This window comes from Microtus pennsylvanicus, chromosome 2 (assembly GCF_037038515.1).
Source record: "Microtus pennsylvanicus isolate mMicPen1 chromosome 2, mMicPen1.hap1, whole genome shotgun sequence".
Lineage (NCBI taxonomy): Eukaryota > Metazoa > Chordata > Mammalia > Rodentia > Cricetidae > Microtus > Microtus pennsylvanicus.
The window spans coordinates 62,928,595-62,949,518 of NC_134580.1; the positions used below are offsets into that span (position 1 = coordinate 62,928,595).

Sequence of the window (20,924 nt, forward strand, 5' to 3'; positions counted from 1 at the left end):
CTAGAGTCTCACCCAGTTCCTTTGTAGTGGTAAGAGCGTGGTGAGGGCTCCTGGCTTTTTAGAGATAGTCCCTTGGTCCTCTACTCTTCCACCTCCTGCCTCCAATTCTCATTCTTCAGACTCAGGTTAAAATGTCAGTTCTTCCAGCAAACCGTCCATTTCCCCCAAGACTGTGCAAGGCGCCCTGACCTGAGCTCCCAGCCCAGAACTGTCACACTTCATGGAAGCTGCATACCGGACAAATGATCCATCTTGGTCATCGATGTGCTCGGGTCCTGAACGTGGCACTCTGTGAACACTCAGGGTTACATGCAACAGGCTATAACACTGATTGACTGTGGAGGGGGTAGTCTGTATGTCCTACTTAGTGGATACATCCCCCAGAATTATGCCGTGCTCAGCCTAAACACATAAGCAGCCCCACAAATGATTCATATGTATAACTAAATGAGTTTTGTTATCATTGATGTTCTCTGTTAATAATGAAACAGACATTTGGCAGAAGGAAAAAAAAACTTGATTTAGCAATGGCCTTGAAAAGGCCAAAGAATGAGGTATTTGCAACTAGGGGGAAAAAAGCGAAAGCCAAAAGCAATGGCCATGAATTTTGGATGCACATTAGAGTCACCTGGGGCTCTGAGAACACACTGTTCTCGGGCCCAGAGGTGGCTTTAAGCTGACTCTCTAGTGTGGGACCTGTGGTGCTATTTTTTTTTTTAATCTCTCCTCCGATGTCTTTAATGAGCTGGCTGAGAACCTCTTGCCTTAGGAGCATCCAAGTGCATCCAAACAGCTCAAGAACCCACCTGGCAATCATTAACCTTGCTCTTCCACACCTGGCTCAGGAGTCACAAGCTGGGACACCAGGCTAGAACCCTTTCTGGCTGCCGGGCATCTCACCTCTGATTGCTCTGCCTCAGAGTGGCGTGGAAGTGGCGTGTTTATCACTGCGCAGCACTGACACACACAGCTCCTCCATAGTTTTCTATATCCACACGCCTTCCTTCCCTACAGGTACTCTCGCCCTGTTTAACATCGACCAACGTACACTTGTATTTCCACACTTTGTGTTTCCGTGACTGTTGTTGTGTAACCTGGGCCTCAGGAATCCTGGGAAAGTGTGCAACAAGTGAACTACGGTCCAGTCGTATACAAACCTTCTCAATGTACTTTGCTATTTTTTTTAAATGCCCGTGTCTTTGTTTCATTTATTGTGCCGTGCTCAGGACTCCTTGTACCCATGTGTTCAGAGTGGTGACGTGAAGTCCGCTTCCACCTTGTCCAAGTTACGTCTCTCTTGCTGTGTTGAAACACTGACAGAGCCTAGCTGGGGAAGAAAGGGCTTATTCCAGCTTCCTCGTTTGAGTTCAACCCGGAGGGAAGTCAGGACAGGAACCTGGAGGCAGTAACTGAAGCACGGGACAGAGAGAACACTTTTTATTGCTTTTTTTTGCTTTCTTCTACAGCCCAGGACCACCTACCTTCCCAGGAACGGTACTGCCCACAGTGGGCTGGGCCCTCCTACATCAATCCACAGATATGCCCACAGCCAGTCTGATGGAAGCAGTTCCTCAGCTGAGGGTCCCTCAATCCAGGTGACTCTAGCTTGTCTTAGGTTGGTATGTTCGCACCCCCTTCCCAATAGCCATCCACACTGCCCTGAGGTTCCCAACACAATAGCCACACACTGATCATCTGTCCCACGTCTCCTGTGGACTGCATGAGAGTTTACCTGGGATAAATAAATGTCTTTTCGGTCTATAAAATACAATACTATAGTTCTTTTGGGGAAGGGGGTTCAAGACAGGGTTTCTCTAAGTTAACAGTCCTGGCTGTCCCGGAATTCTCTCTGTAGACCAGGCTGACCTCAAACTCACAGATCTGCCTGCCTCTGCCTCCCAGCTGCTGGAACTAAAGGTATGCACCGCTATGCCCAGTTCATATTATAATTCTCGTTATTCATGTGTTTTGAAATAATGGATAATTTTACCACATCCCAACAGTAAAAGCTAGTGACTTTTGTAACAGTTGCAATGGACTGCAACCATCTATGTGAACGGCTGGTGTCACCACCTGCACTTCCAGCACGTGGAAGACTAGGGCCAGAGGACAGCTGGAAACTCAGGGCCAGCCTAGGCTACAAGGTAAGTTTGAGGCCAGCCTGGGCTACATAGCAAGACTCCGTCTAAGAAAAACAAAACAAACCGGGCATGGCAGCACACATCTATACAATCCCTGAATTTGGGAGGTGGTGGCAGGAAGGTGAGACACAAAGGCATCTTCCTCTGGGTAGCAAGTTCAAGGCCATCCTGGGCCACTGGATGAAACACAGAAGAAAAAAAACAGAAACTGAACATATTCCTCATTCCAGAAAAATGGTTAAGAATCTTGATGTCTTAGTTTTATTTAACCCCAGAATCCTTTCAGACTGGATTTTAGGAGAAGGGCTAGTTTCCCACGAGAACCACTGAGCAGTGTCAGATGCAATTGCAACATCCTCCGGGCCTTCTTGACTGTTTCTAAAATGTCAACGGTTACATTACTTCTCACGCTGCTGGATCTTTAGCTGAAATTCTTCCAGGCTAAGCAAACCCCAAACCAAAAGTCAGTTTAAAGGATCAGGCAATGGCCAGCCCTGAAAACACACACATAAGTGACATGATAAAGACTGAGCAAGGTGTATTTATGTCTTTAGAAATATATTCACGGCAGGGCAGGGCAATGGTGGCTCACACCTTTAATCCCAGCACTAGGGAGACAGAGGCAGGTGGATCTCTGTGAGTTCAGTAACAGCCAGGGCTACAGATCAAGTTTCACTACAGTCAGGGTGGTTACAAAGAGAAACCCTGGCCCTTTCCGAGTCACCGTCAAGATGGCCTAAGGGGAGCAGAAGAAGAAGCGGACCTTCCACAAGTTCACCTACCCTGGCGTGGACCTGGACCAGCTGCTGGACATGTCCTATGAGCAGCTGATGGAGCTCTACAGCGCCCGGCAGAGGCGACGCCTCAACCGCGGCCTGCAGCCATCTCTCCAGCCCCCTGCTCACTTCTTTAGATGCACCGCCTTGTGTGTCCTTCACAAAACACCGTCTCTGACCCTACGCCCCAACCCTCCTGCGCTTGCCCACTGCTTTTGGCCTTAATGTAAATACTGGAGGGAAATAGCAGTGTCTGTGATTTACTTTGTATCTCAGAAAGCCTTTTGTAAGTCCTGGAACGCACGACACACAGGCAGAGTGTTCCTCTGTTGTCACAGTTGATGAAGGGCTTTTGAAAGTTTGCCAGCATAAGAAATGGGTTTCTGTTTTGTTGGAGACAGAGACTCAGGCACCCCAGTCTCGATCTGTAGCTCTCTCCAGGGTGGAGGATGACTTTGAACTCCTCCCCCATCTAAGTCTTGGGATTGGAGGTGTGAATCACCACACAGTGCAATAAAAACAACTTTACTTTTTCTTAAAGATTTTTTTGATTATTTACTTGTTTTGGGATGTATGAGAGTTTTGTTGGTGTGTGTGTATATATATGTATGTATATATGTATGTATGTGCATCATGTATGTGTCTGGTGCCGAGGGGGCCAGAAAAGGGCATCAGATCCCCTGGAACTTGAGTTATAGATTGTTGTGAACACCGTGTAGGTGCCGGGAAACCAGATCAGCAGGCAAAGTTGTCTGCCAACAAACCTGACAACCTGAATTAGGTCCTGAGTTCCTGGGACCCACACATAGATGCCTCCTTTGTCTCATTTACCCCTCTGCTAGAAAAGACAACCTATCTCATTTGCCTTTCTCATGTTCTGCAAGAACAGATAGCCCAAGCTCTTAGCTGGTGTGGGAGGTCCTTCTGTCTATGTGTTGCTTTTATTGGTTAATGAATAAAGCTGTTTCAGCCAGTGGCTTAGCAGAATTGGGCAAGGTGGGAGTTTCAAGCAGATAGAGGAGGAGAGAGTAGGCAGAGTCAAGGAGAAGCCATGTAGCTGCCTGCAGGAGACAGATGCACCAGAATCTTGCCAGTAAGCCACAGACATGTGGAGATACAATTATAATAGAAATGGGTTAATTTAAGATATGAGTTAGACAGAGATATGCTTAAGCTGTTGACCAAAGAGTATTGCAATTAATACAGATTTTTGTGTGATTATTGCAGGAGTCTGGGCAGCCAGGAAACAGACAAGCAGCCTCCCCTAACACATAGACATACACAAATACACATAATTTAAAATCAAAATAAAGGCTAGAGAGACGGTTCAGTGGTTTAGGCCCTGGCTGCTCAGAATAAGCAGAGACCACCTGGAGCAGTGTCTTAAAAAGCACAGGCTTGAGTCGCCCTGATTAGAAGGTGACCTCACCCTTGTACTAGCTGAATGCCCCTAGGTGAGTCTTTCCACATCTCTAAACTGTACACTCTTCATGTGTCAGTCAGGCTTGGTCACCTCATAACCCGGGACAACCAGAGAGGTTAAATAAGAAAACACAGACGAGAGGGCTGCAGAGGTCATGCATAGCACCAGACACAGTCTCCTGTCATGACCAGGATGGATCCCAGGCCGCCACGTACTCCTTGGGGGCTGGGAGGGAGCTCCAAACCAGGACCCAGAAAGGAGAGCATACGTCAGACAGGCCTTCTGACAGGATACCCTTTGCTCTGCAAAGGAGCAGATGGGAGGAGGATACTCACTAGGCCGGCTCTGGGCCCCGAGGAGCTTTCTCTCCCCGGAGCCAGCCCAGCAGGTTTGACTCTGGTGAACAAGTCTGAGCTGGACAGACCAAGCAGGAAGTGCCAGTTCCTGCTCTGCATGACTCGATCCTGAGCTTCTGAGCTTCTGGTAGCATAACCTGTCCTGCCCAAGGGGGAGAAAGATCCCAGCAAACTGGCCTGACAGCCCAACGCTGTCTCAACCTCATTGGGGAGGCTTGTGTTCTGAAGCTGGAATTTTGAAGCTGTCTTAGGAGCCACCTTGGAGACTGCTTTCCTTGTCACTTGTTTCTGTGATCATGACGTCTCCAGCCTACGATTTCTCCATTGCCTGTAGCCCCCTAAGTGAAGAACCTGACTGACAGATGTCACCAACTCGTCCAGGCCTCCTCTCTGGGTCCCAGGTCTGTAGCTGTCGAGGAAGCTTTTGATTCAGGAGGCAGGCATCACAGTCTTGGATCTGTTACCGAGAGAACACAATTGAGAATCAGTTACCAAAACAAACAAGCATACCCTGTCGCTTCCAATTTGAGAGAATGGAATCCTGAGGGGAAACACAGAGGGAAGAAGGGATGGTTTTTAAGACAGTCTGTATTCTACCCACATGTCCCCAAGAAGGGAAGCCCAGGGTATTCCCACTCGAGGGCCTTGAGGGAAGTCCCCAAGCCTGGTCCTCAGCTGATCCAGGTGCCCCATGACTCCTCAGTCTGGATGTCATTCAAGAGATTTGGGACTAGGGACTGGTGTAGTTTAGTGGAAAGAGAAGAGAGATCTGGGACTAGGGACTGATGTGGTTTAGTTGGTAAGAGAAGAGAGATCTGGGACTAGGGACTGGTGTAGTTTAGTGGAAAGAGAAGAGAGATCTGGGACTAGGGACTGGTGTGGTTTAGTTGGTAAGAGAAGAGAGATCTGGGACTAGGGACTGGTGTAGTTTAGTGGAAAGAGAAGAGAGAATTGGGACTAGGGACTGGTGTAGTTTACTGGCAGGCAGAGAGAGCTCTTGCCCAGCACATGTGAGGCCTTGTGGTCCGTCCAGCACAAAACAAAATAAAACACCCACAGCGGTAACAAAGCCGCACAGGGCCCTGGGTGACAGCCCTGTTTATTACTGGGGAAGTCAGCTGAGGTCCAGACAGTACTGGGGACCTGCCCAAGGCCTTTCATAGAGCAGTTTCCGGGCTGAGACGTGGGACACAGTCTAGGAGAAGAAAGCGATTTTCACCCCTGACTCACCAGGTTCCCATCTATTCGCCTTTTGGTTAAGGTGGGCAGGCTGTGATTGCCAAGGAGAATTTAGTCGGTTTCACATCAGGAGCCCTGGCTCCCCCAAGGGCTTTCCTGTCATCTTGGATTACCCCTGGTGCGCTTGTCTAGAAACCCCACAAGGTTCATCTTTAGTTTCAACATCTATGAGGAAGGAGAAAAGAGAGTCCGTGTACCAGTTAAAAGTCATCCTTCGGATCTTCGTCAGCCCTGGCGAAAATAATCGCGGGGTTTTCGGGAGCTACGGAAAGGTCAAAGGTTTGCAGGTTTAGCGTTTCGTGGGAACATGCGCACGTTTGGCCTAGCCCCAAGTGCCTGGTGGACCTGTTTGACAGGTAACAATTAGAGAGGAAGGGTTTGCGGGGCTGGAATGCGGCTGGAGAGGCCGCGGTGGGATCTGGTTTACCTGCTCCGCAGGTGGGGCCTGCTGCCCCGACAGGCATGTGCACGCACGGCATTCCAGAGAATCGGTTTTCTTTCAAAGCCGGTGATGACTGCAGGGCACAAGACGGTTGGGTTGAGCCCTGGCTGGGAGCCGTTAGCAGTCTGCAAGGTAAAGAAGCAAAATAAATAGTTCCCTGAAGACAACTCGCGGAAGAGACTGCAAAGGCATTCAGAACTTAAGGGGAAAAAAAAGGTCTAAAATAAATGTGTGGGTTTTTTTTTTTGTCTTTTCTGTCTCAAAGCTTGAGAAACTCCAGACCAGTATAAAATGACAAGGATAATAGAATTGAAATGCCATACTTCTCCTCTTCTGACTTTTTTTTAAATTCCATTTTAAAGAAGTGAGGCTTCTGTGGAAAACTTGAGAGGCTATCTTCCTCTCAGAGCTAAACATGGTTCTTCTTCTCAGAGTTGCTGCAGAAGAGAAGGATCCTTTTCTTCAATAAATTGTAGCTAACGTGCGGATTTCGAAAGTTACAAATATTATCCTGGGACTCGGGTTCGAATTCTTCTGAGTAATTCTATCCTAAATGAGGAAGGCCCTGGATTCCACTCGGTCTAGAGAAGAGCAGGGAGGGACGGTTTCTGATAAAGCCTAATTAAAGAAAAGTAGTTGAAAATAAACAGTTTCTCTTTTAAAGAAACCAGAGATTAGGGGACTAGGGTAGTGTGTGTGTGTGTGTGTGTGTGTGTGTGTGTGTGTGTGTGTGTAATACGGTAACAGTGCAGAATCTATAGACATAATATGACTTCCTTCATTCAGAGGCATTAGGGGGCTGTAGGGTGTCTGCCTAGCACTCTTGGGTCCATCCCAGTACCACACCCCACACCCAGCCTGTAATCCCTCAGCACTGGAATGTGAAAGCAGGCTCAGAAGTTTGAGGAAATCCTTGGCTATATTGTTTGAGGCTAGCCTGAGTTACAGAAGCCTGCCTCAAAAACCATAAAAGCAAAAAGAAGGGGGTGAGGTTATGGTGACGTGAACTCCCCTGCACTGTATGCCTGGCTGATGAGAGGGAAGAACCCAAACTCGCATTATCTTTGACATGAGAATTATAATATAATGGGGAACTTGGCTAAGGCAACTCCAAGCTCTTCGAGAATCTCCAAGTCACTTATCTTTTACTTTTATTTACAAGTTCGTTTTCTAAAATCTCGGTCCCCTTCTTTCTCATTTCTTTTCACGGGGGGAGGGGCATTTAGCCCACTCCTTTCAAGGGGTAGACACTTCCTGGTTTGCTAGGAGAGGCGGGAGTTCCGAAGCGCTCAAACCAGTGGGCGCCTGCGCTCTCTCAGGACAGGAGAGAAGTGCCTTACCTGCTTACAGTCAATTCTAGCCAAGCAGAGGATCTCGCAATCCCGCAGGCAGGAAACAGACAAGCCAACTCAAAACTAACTGCCGTGGACTCCTGCTAGTAGCAAAAAGGCTGCCGATACAGCAACCCAGCGGAGATAGCTTTTCATGGACCATTTACCCGAAATTCCAAATGTCATGAATGAAAAAAAATTCAGAACAGTCTGCCCTGCAGTGATGACACATGCCTTTAATCCTAGCTCTCAGGAGGCAGAGGCAGGTGGATCTCTGTGAGTTCAAGGCCAGCCTGCTCTACAGAGTGAGTTCCAGTATAGCTAGGGCTAAACTGAGAAACCCTATCTTGAAAAACCAGACCAAATAAAACAAACAAAAAGTCAAAGCCGTAACCCGTGCTCAGCGGCTGAGTGCGTCATGATCAGGGCTCGGACACCGGCTCGTTTAATCTCCATCCCAACCCAGAAGCAAGCATGCCCACGACACGCGTTGCAGAGGACAGAGAGACCCCAGAACTTGCTCATGATCTTATGTCTGGTAGGTGGCAGAGCTAAGGCCTGAGCACAGACAACTGGTTCGTTCATTCAGAAAGTAAACTGTTCCAAGGCAGGTGCAGGCCTTGGGTTATTAAAGATGTTAAGTGAGAACCAAGTAGACCCTTCATAGAGTCTGATCATTACCTCAGACCCCAAAACTGGACCGCTTCACCTTCCCTTAGGTGGCTTCCTACTCACATAAACACTCATGGATAATGCCCCCACCCACCCACCAGAGACACGGCTGACCTTCACCCTCGCCCTGGCTACACCCTCAGCAGCTGGGTATCTACAGGCAGAGGACTGTGGGCATTTTCTAGGGCAATGTAGCTCATTTATATCATAGTCCTGCTTTGTTTTATTTGTGAAGTTAGGGGTGTTGTGCTTTCCTGTCCCTTAAAGGGACCAAAACCATAACAAGGGGGAGTGGCCGATTAAAATCCCTGAGGCAGGGCTGGTGTGACTGCTGCTATTTGAGAAGGGTTAGAAGGTTGTGACCTGTTGTGGAATAACCTTTTTGTACACTGTGAAGATGCGTTTTTACTAAGGCACCTGAGGTATAGACTGAGAGCAAGACATAGAGGATGCTGGGAAGAAGAAGGGTGGAGTCGCCAGCTAGACGGGGAGGGAGACAGACAGGCAGGAGGGCTGGTAAATGTCACGAGTCACGTGGCAGCACATAGGTGAATAGAAATGGGTTAATTAAGTTATTAGAGCCAGCGAGACAAGCAAAAGCTATTGGCTGCACTTTCATAATTAATAAGTCTGTGAGTTGTGATTGGGAAGCTGGTTGGCGGGACAGAAAAATCTACCTACAGTAACCTTGTTGGAGTCCATGTGGCCTTATAAGAGGGAGGGTGTTGGGGGATGGAGAGATGGCTCGGAGGTTAAGAGCACTGACTGCTCTTCCAGAGGTCCCCAGTTCAATTCCCAGCAGCCACATGGTGACTCACAACCATCTGTAATGAGATCTGGTGCCCTCTTTTGGCCTGCAGCATACATACAGGCAAAACACTGTATACATAATTAATAAATAAATCTTTTTAAGGGCTGGAGAGATGGCTCAGTGTCCCAGCAACCACATGGTGGCTCACGTCCATCTGTAATGGGGTCTGGTGCCCTCTTCTGGCCTGCAGGAATACACACAGACAGAATATTGCATACATAATAAATAAATATTTTTTAAAAAATCTTTTTTTTTTTAAAAAAAGAGGAAGGTGTCACTGGGGTGCTTTGGTTTCCAAAGCTCATGCCAGGCCCAGTCCTTCCTGATCAGGGTGCAGCTCTTAGCTGCTTCTCCAGTACTAAGCCTATAAGCCGCCATAGTCTCTGCCTTGATGATAATGGACTTTGCCTCTGAAAGTGTAAGCAAGCCCCCACTTAAATGCTTTCCTTCATAAGAGCTGTGTGGCAGCCATGCGGTGGTGGTGCATGCCTTTAATCTCAGCACCAGGAGGCAGAGGCAAGCAGATCTCTGTGAGTTCGAGGGCAGCCTGGTCTACAAAGTGAGTTCCAGGACAGGCTCCAAATCTACAGAAAAACCCTGTCTCCAAAAAAAAAAAAAAAAATTACCATGGCCCTGGTGTCTCTTGGCAGCAGCAACAGCACAGTGACTTAGGCAGGTACTTCTTAGGAATCTTGAAATCTTGAGGAAAAAAATAATAATATTATGAAATAGTTTGTCCTTTTTATTCCCCCCAAAACAGCTATTGCCAATTCAAACAAACAAACCCATTTTGTTCATTAAGTGAAAAAAACCTCCAAAGGTATTTTTTAAGATTAAAAATATTTTTTTTATTCATGTGCATGTGTCTGTGTGACATATGAGTTTAAGTCCCCATAGAGGCCAGAAGAGGGTGTTGGATCCCTTAGAGCTGGAGATACAGATGATTGTGAGCCGCCCAGCATGGTTGCTGGAAACCAAACTGACCTCCTCTGAGCAGCAAAAGCTCTTAACCACTGAACTACTTCTCCAGGCCCGCAAACTTGTCTCTTCAGAGAATGTAAGCAGTAAAGAAGACACTAGGTCAAAGCATCTGATGCAGAGCTGAAGGAAGAGGGCATAAGTTCTCTAAGATGGTGCTGAGGAGGGTCCACCACCCATCCTGCCCGGGAAGAACTCTGGGGCTCCCATGTAAGAGTCTCTACACACTGTCTTCTAGATGCCAAGGTGCTTCTAAACTGGAGCCAAGACTCACTTAATAGTGGGGTTTATTGGGGGTGCCCACGTGCGTGGGACCCGTAGGAAGTCAGCCTCAAGAGCAGACAGCTCTCCAGTGCTCTTGTGATATTTGCAACCCTCCTTTCATAGTACGGTCCCCTTCTACGTGCCTCTGTTCCGTTCCCCTTTTTTGTCTCTGCTCCGTATTTCTGTTTATTGTCTACAAATGGCTATCCAGTAGCCAAATCTACAAGTTTACTCAAGTTCTGCTTCTTCAGGATGTCTTGGCTGAACCCCTGAGAGATACACAGTCTAGCTCAGGTACAGACCTGGACCATGCCAAGATTACTAGTCTGTGGATGGGCTGCGCTTGAGAGCCTGATTCTCATCGGGTCCAGGCCGACTCCATGCCAAGACTCTGAGCTTGTGGATGGACTGACTGCACTTGAGAACCTGGTTCTCGTGGATTCCATGCCGACTCCACGCCAAGACTCTGAGCCTGTGGATGGACTGACTGAGCTTGAGAACCTGGTTCTCGTGGATTCCATGCCGACTCCACGCCAAGACTCTGAGCCTGTGGATGGACTGACTGAGCTTGAGAACCTGGTTCTCGTGGATTCCATGCCGACTCCACGCCAAGACTCTGAGCCTGTGGATGGACTGACTGAGCTTGAGAGCCCAGTTCTCATAGGGTCCAGACTCTGGCACCTGGTTTCTTGCCTATTTAGCAGAAGTATCGATTGGTCAAGAAAGATTAGAGACTTCTACCTTCTTTTGTTTTGTTTGTTGTTTTTGAGACAGGGTCTCACTTTGTAGTTCAGTTGTCCTGAAATTCACTATGTAGATAGAGATTCTGCCTCCTAAATGCTGAGATTAGAGCCATGTGCCACTATGCCCAGCCGGACTTTCCGACTTCGTAATGATAATACTAAAATATAGAATCCATTCTTAAACACCAAGTACAGCCTTTGAAATACATTTCCCACACCTTCTTATCCCAGTGTTCTGTTCTGTTTTATTAAGTCTTGTTTTATGACGGGCTCTTGCTATGCTGCCTAGGCTGGCCTTGAACTCACAATCCTCTTACCTCCCCCTCACCAGTTCTGGGATACAGGAGTGAGCCACCACATTGTTCCGTTCCATTTAAAGAAGAGAAACTCCAATAGTTACATCACCACCTCGATTTCCTTACAAGGTGCTTCCTCTCGAAGAAGACCTGGTATCTACACATGAAAGCTGCCCTTCTGAGGAGACCGGAGTGACTTGAAGCGGCTGTCTTCAAGTAGATGAAGAGAAATTCCTGAGCTAGCACTAAGGCCTTCTCTGATTTGCTTTCCAGTTGTACTAGGAGTGGGAAGAGAAGGTTAAGCCATGAGAGCAGAGAGAGAAGACAGAAGTGAAGGGGGTTGAACAGAACTGAGTGGAGACAGAGAGGGAATGGAGGGAGGAGAGCCAGCTAGGATCAAAGGAGAGCCAAAAGCTGGCGCTTCCACCCAGAGTCAGGTCTCTTGAGTGGAAGGGGAGCAAGAACATGGAAATCCAGCAGGAGTACCAGGCTGGGTAGTCAGGTGAGTGAGCACCCACATTTGAAATCCTTCCCCGGAGCTTGAAGTCCCACTTCCTCTGGGTTCCTCTACTGCCAGCCACTACCCAGCCATGGCCTCTGACCTAAACAGCTTTTGGTGGGAAGACTTGGAAGCTGGAGTAAACTGCACCCAAGCCAGAGAGGGTGGAGCATCTCAGAAGGGCTCTCCGACAGTGGGTTCTGAAAGTCGCCTACAGACTGCCTGTAACTTGTTCCTGCCAGGGCTGAGTTCACACCGCTCCAATTTGTTCTGGAATATTCCTTTGGCAGTGTCTCAGATGAAGTTTTCCACACATCTGTCTAAGCAGTGTGAGGGCGGATATATTACCTGTGGACTGCTAAGGAGGGGGCTCTGGAGTCCAGGCCCAGTTTGGATCTGGTGCCCACTTCCAATCTGAGGGGTGGGGTGAAGCCTGTGCTAGTTGGCTGCAGAGGCCCCAGGTGGAAATCTTTAAGACGGGGGTGGTGTGAAGATGAAAGGGACTCCTGCGGGGGAAAATACTCAACAGAAAACCAACTTTGTGAACGACTTTGTGTATTTTGAAGATTCAATGAAGCATTTTAAATAAAGACGGGAATAATTTAAATTAAGGCTATGTGGGACCAGTTCAAACTGGGCCATGAAAAGTGTAAAGCGTCCTCTCAGGATATTATTCACCCTATAAAAACAGAACATATTTGTTCACGGTAAACATGTCAGAACAGCGGCTGTGGAGAGCAAGTGTTGACTGGTCCCTGTCCAATCTGCCAATTTCCAGATAAAGCCTGGGAGAGGATAGGTGACACACTGCCACAACACCGTACTGGGGGCCTTTCTCCGTCATCATTTCAGCACCAACACAGAGTCCATCAGTAAACGCTCAAGACACTGTTCCCATGACAACTGGACAATGCGGGAGGGGGGAAGCTCCGTTTGACTCTAAAGACATTGTGATGCGCCTGGTCTGTCCAGCAGAAGAGGGCAGCCCCAGGGCTGTGAGATAGAGTAGTCTCATGGCTAAGGGGGGGTGGCGGCTCACGCCTTTAACCCTGCACTCTGGAGGCAGAGGCAGGTGGATCTCTGTGAGTTTGAGGCCAGCCTGGTCTACAGAGTGAGTTCCAGGATAGTTGGGGCTACATAGTGAGACCCTGTCCCAAGATCAAGTTACAGTTGAACCTGGACTGTTTGCAAGAAGAGTAGGTGCTCTCAACTGCTGAGCAATGAATTCAGTCTCCTGATTTTTTTTCTCCTAAATTAAATCACTTCTTTTACCCGAATCAATTATCTTTGAATAAAATTATTAGTTTCTCCCAAGCAAATTTTATCTGTGAATTTATAGCTTTGAGGAGCTCAGCTTTTCTAAAATTAATTGAAATGCATAACTATTACATTGGCCTTTTAAAAAAAAGCTAAGTAGATATTGTGTAGTTGTGAGTGGGTGCAGGGTGTACCTTAGTAAACCCCAGACTCTAGGGAGCTTTCTGGGAATCAGGGAAACCTGGCTGAGGATGCCTGATTTGTCTGGGCAGCGGGCCTGTGGGTGCTGGCGCTGTCAGTAACTGGCTAATCAATCCTGAGCTAGTCATTATCATAGTGTCTCCAAAAGCTGCTCTGATCACGCCCTGAGCTTCTTCTCAATTATTTGTGATTTTCCAAGGTTTGCTTGCACGACCTGGCACCTTGCCTGGCTGTGCCAGGAGCTGTGGGTCTCTAAATGCAAGCCCCTTCTGTGCTTGCTTTCCTGGGGATATTACAAAATTAGCCTTATGCTTCTCAGCCTGGCCGTGGAAGAAAAACAAAAAAAAACTTCATTTCTTTGCTTGAGTTACAGAGGGGAGAAAGGTCAAAGAGAAACAAAAAGAAGTTGTTGGGTGACTTTGAAGAACTGCATTTAACTGTACTGCCCTATCACAGTCTGCTAGCTTCCCTAGAATGTGTGAGAAAAAGGCAGACCTGGACAACTACACCGCAGAGCCCAGAATAATGGTGCATGGTTAATCAAGTGCAAATCTGCTCTCACTCCGCCTTTCTTTCCTCATCTGGGAAACAATGCGTTTGAGCAAGATCGTTTGTCAAAGTCTCTCAGGTTCCTGACTGCATGATCTCAGCTTCTGTCTTTAAAACGTTCCGGTTTGCAGCTTGATCAAATCCCTCTTGACAGAGCCAGCTTAGGAGACAATGGAGGTCGCTTTTCGGGACTCTGCTCTCTGACACTGTGCCATGCAGGTTCCTGTGAGTTTCCCAACCTCTGCCTGAGGCGGGACTGAGGGAGATGTCTCAGGGCCCTGTGGCCCACCATGTGTTCATTGGCTGTCTGTCTCTGTGAGCTGCGTAAGTCAGGGTCCAGGTGGGGGGCACAGCACTTCAGTGCGTGGTTCTGGCGGCACCTTAGAAGGTGGATCGGCCTCCTTAAGCCTTGGCTCCTTTATCAGCCAATGTGCAGAGGACAGATTGCAGGCTTTCCAAAGGCCAAGGGACAGATGCTGGGGTGCCTAGTGTCTTGAATATAGAAAGTACCAAGAAGGAGTCTGTCTCTACCACCGCTGCTGTGGGCTAAATTGTGCTTCTATCACTTGTATGTAGATGTCCTCATAGTGAGCTCAGAATGAAATCAATGTTGCAGCAATTCAAACATGGCTTTCCAGCTTCAGAACAGGGAAAGTAAATCTGTTGGTTAAGTCACCCCGTCTGCGGTGATTGTTAGGCAACTTTGGTAAATTCACAGCTGATACTGCACCAAAAGACAACGGTGATCTTGGCTTTCACAATACAATTTGATGCAGTGCAAATTCTAATTGGTCTTCATAATAAAAACCTGGAGTCAGATATTAGGGAGTGAAAGCTGGAAGATTAGAGAAGCACAACAGCCAGCCACGAGTTCTTATCTCTTCGAAATCCTCAGACTGAATGGGGTATCCTGTCTCTCCAAGTCCTCGCACTGAATGCTCAGACTGAATGCCCCGAACTCCTGTCTCCTCTTGCCTTATGTTCCTCTCTCTGCTCAGCCATATCCCTTTCTGTCTCCACCTCCCTAGTGTTGGGACTAAAGGCCTGTGACTCCCAAGTACTGGGATTAAAATTGTGAACCACCATTGCCTGACTCTGTTTCTCTTGTAAACTGGATCAATCTCGCATAGCCCAAGGTAGCCTTGAACTCACAGAGATCCTTCTGCCTCTTATCTCCCCAGTGCTGGGATTATAGATGTGTGCCACCACTGCCTGGCCTCCATGGCTAACTAGTGGATTGCTCCACACTCTGATATTTGTTCGAGCACAAACACAGTATCAGCACAGTTTGAAAAGAGCAGGTGGCACAGAGAAGGTGGGGGGATAAGGTATTCAGAGGGAAGAAAGGGAAGGAGGTGAAGATTCTAAACAGTACCAGGCCTGGCGACCTCAAGATGCCCTTGACAGCTAAGGACAGATGGAGCGTTTTCTTCCGGGGACAGCACGCACAGTACAAGGACGCCCTTCGCCACCAGGGACACAGCACCTCACCTCTAAAAATGATGGAGAAAAAGTCAACCCTACCCAAAGCCAGGTGAAGAGCTATCCAGCCGGTGGATAAACGGTGCCCAAGCCTTCATTTGTGCTGTCCAGACAACTTGAGAAAAACACATTCCACATTCCAGCCCACAGAGGCAGTAGCATCATTTGTATGGTATAAAGGCCCAAACAACCTGACTCCCCTCTCTTCAGCTATGAAAAGAATGGGAGTGGGAGAGAGGAGGGGCTGACTTGAAGCCCCTGCCCCGTGTATGTGTCTATTACAATGTATGGAAATACGATTGCGACAGGCTGCACCTCACGTCTTCATCATTAATTTAAAGTGCACATCTCTAAATGAACCAGAATAAGCAAGGTGGGAGAGGCACGCCATTCTCTGCCTGCTTGAAGGATTGCCAAGGATTAGTGAGCTCATGTCTGTAAAGCCATCTAGCAAAGACAACCTGGAGAGCTTGGAGATGCCACTGTCCTCTCCCCACAGCCCTCAAAGCTAAAGACATCCCGGAGTCTGCCTCAGGCTTCGATCTACTTAAATATCAGAGAACATGATTAAATGCTATTCTGCAAAAAAAAAAAGAAAAAGAAAAAGAAAAAAATTCTTCACTTTACTGACATGTGTATGTGTGTGTCTGAGTGCCCATTCACGCGTGTGCAGTGCCTGCAGAGGTGGGAAGAGGACATCCCATCCCATGCAGCATACATTGATGCCATCTGCCAAACACAGGTGTTAGGTCTTGAACTCTTTGCTCTGCAGAAGCAGCAAGCGCTGAGCCAGCCCTCCAGCCCCCTGCCATGGTGACTTTAATCACTCACTCATCCATGGTTGTAAACCTTTATGGACTTTGTAATTTATTGACTTATTTATTTAGTGCTATTGCATGAGTCTCAAGTATGCTCTCTTCCACTGAGTTGCAAGCCTAACTCCTACAGAGGCATGTTAAATACTTAAGTGTTTTACCTTAGCTTTTAGTCCTTTCAGTTAGCGGAATATTATATGATTTACTTGTGTTCCTGCAAAATCTTTGTAATACTTTTAAAGATGCTATGTTGAAGTACAACTTACATACAATAAAATTTGCCCACTTGATATATAATTCAATGACTTCTGGTAAATGCATAGACATATTACTGTCACCAAAAACCACTTAAAATGTATTTTATGTGCACCGGTGTTTTACAGCATGTTTGTCTGTTTACCAATGTGTCCCCTGTGCCCAAAGGAGGAGATTCAGACAGATGAGAGTGGCCATGTAGGTGCGGGCAATATAACTGGGGTCCTGTGGAAGGGCAGTCAGTGTTCATAACCACTGAGTCATCCAAAATCCACTCTTAAAATATTCCATCCCTCCCAAAGTTCCCCTGCTCTCTGAATTATAGTTCTGTATATTCTAGAATTAGTGTATGGCTTTTTTCACTAAGCACAACGTTTTGGTTTGGGGTGGTGTTGCTGTTTGTTTTACTAAGATAGCATTTCCCCTGGTAGCCCGGGATGTTCTCAAAACCATAAACTTCCTGCCTCCGCCTTCTGACTGCATACATCACGCTGCCCAGATAGCAAATTGTTTTGTTTTGTTTAAAAAAAAAAAACTTTCTATATGGCTATGCATCCTTAGTTTGTCCCTTTTCTCCAGTGAATGAGATCTGATTTGTACAGATTATCACATTTTGCTTTTCTAGTCACAGGCGATAGACAAGTGAGTTTTTTCCAAATCTTAGCCATTGTGACATCTGCAACCAGGAGCAGATGTCTTCGTGTGACTATTTGGTGAGTATCTTCTGTTTCTCTTTGTCAGCTAACTGGACTGAAAATGCCTAGTCACCAGGTAACTCTGTTTTAACTTGTCTAAACAAAATGCTGTGGGCTGGGTGACCTGGACCACACCTTTAGTCCTGGCACTCAGGAGGCAGAGGCAGGAGGGTCTCTGAGTTCAAGGTCTACCTGGTCTGCATAGCAAGCTCCAGGACAACCAGGGCTACATAGTGAGACCCTGTCTCAAAACAAATAACAAAACAAAACAAAACAAAACAGAAAAGGTGCCAAGCTGTTTCCAGGTGGCCACAGCAGCTATGTGCTCACCAAAAACACACAAAGGCCCAAGCTTCTCTATGTTTGTAATTGCCGTTTATTTAATTTGTAATCTGTCAAGAGAGTCTACAGCTTCATCTTCTTGCCTTTGTCATTACATGTGTGGTACCCAGAGGAACAGAGAGCTTTGTGCATGCTGGGAAGGCACCCCGGCTGCAGTGCACCTCAGCTCTCATGGCATTTTTCAAAGTAAGGTTTCCCTAAGATACTTGCTCTGCAGCCCAGGAAGGCTTAGAACGTGTGGCCCTCTTTTCTTTGCTTTCCTAGTGGCCAAGATTATACAGGGCAAGCAGCAGCACCAGCTTCCTTGTGTTTTCTCTCCACCCCAGCTTCTTTTATCTATTGTTATCTTGCAAAGAACATCCTTACATCTTACATTGCTTGTTTCCTCTTTGTCTTACAATTTCTCCTGCCCCCATGTTGCAGAGCTGAAGAGCAAGCTTTGCCACGGTAGTGTTTTACCACTGACCTATGGTACCAGCCCTTGTTTTTGCTTTGTTTGTTTTGGTTTGTTTTGGGTTATTCCAGGGTTTCTCTGTGTAGCCCTGGCTGTTCTGGAACTCACTCTGCAAACCAAGCTGGCCTCAAACTCAGGAATCTGCCTGCCTCTGCCTCTCAAGTGCTGGGATTAAAAGTGTGTGCCACCACCGCCTGACTCAGAACCAGCCCTTGGTTGTATAATTTTTTAACAGGAACTATAAAGAGGATTACTGGCCTGTGGGCTATGCCTGACTTGCGTAGAAGGAACAGCCTTGAAAGTGGGTGGCTTTCACACCAGGGGCTAATTAATGTTGATTGGGTACTTACCACCCCAGGCCAATCATTTACAGCCGCCATTTAAGGGAATCTTCACTTTTACTCTTAGGTGGGTGTGAAGCTCTTCACTGACCAGATGAGGACACTCAACAGTCCGGCCCAGTCTGATTAGGAGGGAGGTAGCAGATAGGATTGCAGCCCTGGACAGCTCCTTGTTCTGTGTTGTTCCTTCCTGGGCGGAGCCACTGGGAAGGAGAAAACCACCCATCTCTGGCGAGTGCCCTGCTCATCACGAGCACCTGTGCCTGTCGCCCAGCAGCTGCTTGGGCCCTTTTTAGAAGGAAGATACCATTCTTAGGATTCAATAGAGCTGCCGAGAAATTAAACAGCAGGGGCTAGAGGAAGCCAGAAAAAGGTCATTCTTTGGTTGCCCCTTCCCACTCTTCTTTAGTCTTTGTAGGTGGCCACTACACTAAAAGCTTTCTATTTTTGTTTATTCTATGTTTTTTTAAGCATTTATTTATTTATACAGTATTCTGTCTGATTGTATGCCTGCAGGCCAGAAGAGGGCACCAGACCTCATTACAGATGGTTGTGAGCCACCATGTGGTTGCTGGGAATTGAACTCAGGACCTTTGGAAGAGCAGGCAATGCTCTTAACCACTGAGCCATCTCTCCAGCCCTATGTTTTGGTTTTTAAATGTCTGTCTCTTTGAAGCAGGTCTAGTTGGCCTTGGACAGGTGGTGCTTCGCTGTACCTGTTTCTGCAGAGGACTGAGATTACAGGCACGTGCAGCCCTGCCCAGCCTTTACTTGTTTGCCTTACATTTATTTACTCTGTGTGTGTGTGTATGTGTGTAAGACACAGGACAATCTTGGATATTTTCCCTCTGGAACCATCCATCTCCCCTGAGGCAGGGTTTCTCATTGACCTAGAACTCACCAATTACAATAGTATGGACCAGTATTTTTTTTATTAATTTATTTATTTATTAAAGATTTCTGTCTCTTCCCCGCCACCGCCTCCCATTTCCCTCCCCCTCCCCCAATTAAGTCTCCCCCCAGCCCGAAAAGCAATCAGGGTTCCCTGTCCTGTGGGAAGTCCAAGGAACCCCCACCTTCATCCAGGTCTAGTAAGTTGAGCATCCAAACTGCCTAGGCTCCCACAAAGCCAGTGCGTGCAGTAGGATCAGAAACCCATTGCCATTGTTCTTGAGTTCTCAGTAGTCCTCATTGGACCAGTATTTTTATATGGGTGCTGGGGATCAAACTCGGGTCTTTAGCCTTTTATTTGTTTGTTTATGTGTATGAGTATTTGTCTGTTTGTATGTGCACCACATGATTCAGTGCCCTCTGAAGGCAGAAGAGGGACTCAAATCCCCTGGAACTGGATTTACAGACAGTTGCTAGGGACCGTATGGATGCAGGGAACTAAACTCAGGTCCTCTGGAAGATCAGCGAAGCTCTAACCGCTGACCCATCTCATCAGCTCCATCGTCAGTCCTTCGAACCTAGACCAGAGGACCTCCTGCCCTTTGGTTTGGCAGTGTGGACTAAGAGGAAGACCTCAGGACAGCTGGCAAGAACACACAGAATTGGAGCTGCTCTTCAGAACAAAGCCGGTAGCTCACTGGGGCGGTGGCACCAGCATCGATGTCTTCTACTCAAAGGACCATGTGGTCCCTGCTTGGAAGCCTGCAGCTCAGTACAATGGATACTTTCTGAGCTCAGAATCACGGGGGCACGGTTTCCGAGGTCTCTTGAACAAGCTCCACGCAGGTGGCCCGGGCCAGCAGAGTCTGAGCACCCGCTTTGTGCAGGTGGGGACTTGGGCTGCCTGGCCCATGGCTTAGCCAGTCCCCAGTCAAAGCTGGCATTGATGAGAACAGTGGGTCCTGTTTCACTCAAAGGCTGTGCCCTGAAACAGCACCAGGCTAAAAGTAGCTCCTCCATCCCCCGGGGGATGCTTTGAGTGCAAAAAGTCAGGGCCCCAGGCTCTCTTTTCCAGCTCCCGCTGCCAGAAGCGACCTCACACTCAGGCTATTGTTTAGACGTTTGCCCCTGCCCCAAATGACCTTCCTAAGCTCATATCTGCCACCCTTGCAGGCGTGACTCAGCATGTCATTCATTCACATTGCACGAGGAGTTACACCTGCCAGGAACACTCTGGACTGGGAGACTATCAGAGTCCTAGGTGTTCATCAGCATTCCTTCTCTATGCTCTAGCTTTAGCTTGCTTTTCCTTCCTTCCTTCCCTCCTCCCTTCTTTCCTTTCTTCCTTACCTCCTTCCTTCTTTCTTTCTTCCCTCCCTCCCTCCCTCCCTTCCTTCCTTCCTTCCTTCCTTCCTGCCTTCCTGCCTTCCTGCCTTCCTGCCTTCCTGCCTTCCTGCCTTCTATTCCTTTCCAATCTCATTTGTGACATATTCTGTTGCATAACACTATTCCTGGGAAGGGAAAAAAAAATCTCCTCACCTCAGATAGAAACTGATAACAGATTAAAGTAACAATACCAGCAAAATCCAAGTTGGTGAACCCATGAGTTTACTGGGGTTAATTTACAAGAGTTGTGAGTGAGGTGTTACTTACAGGAACATGGATGACTCA

At 47.6% G+C, this 20,924-nt stretch overlaps 1 long non-coding RNA gene across 1 annotated transcript in view; it reads right to left on the reverse strand.

The window, feature by feature from the left end:
- Positions 1–4,848: 4,848 nt before the first annotated feature.
- The window catches only part of LOC142844826 (uncharacterized), a 71,457-nt gene continuing 55,381 nt past the window's right edge, over positions 4,849–20,924 (reverse strand). The window contains exons 2-3 of the long non-coding RNA XR_012909780.1: positions 6,363–6,502; positions 4,849–5,153 (exon numbers count right to left, since the gene is read on the reverse strand). This is a non-coding gene — a long non-coding RNA (uncharacterized LOC142844826). The remainder of the gene's footprint in view (positions 5,154–6,362; positions 6,503–20,924) is intronic.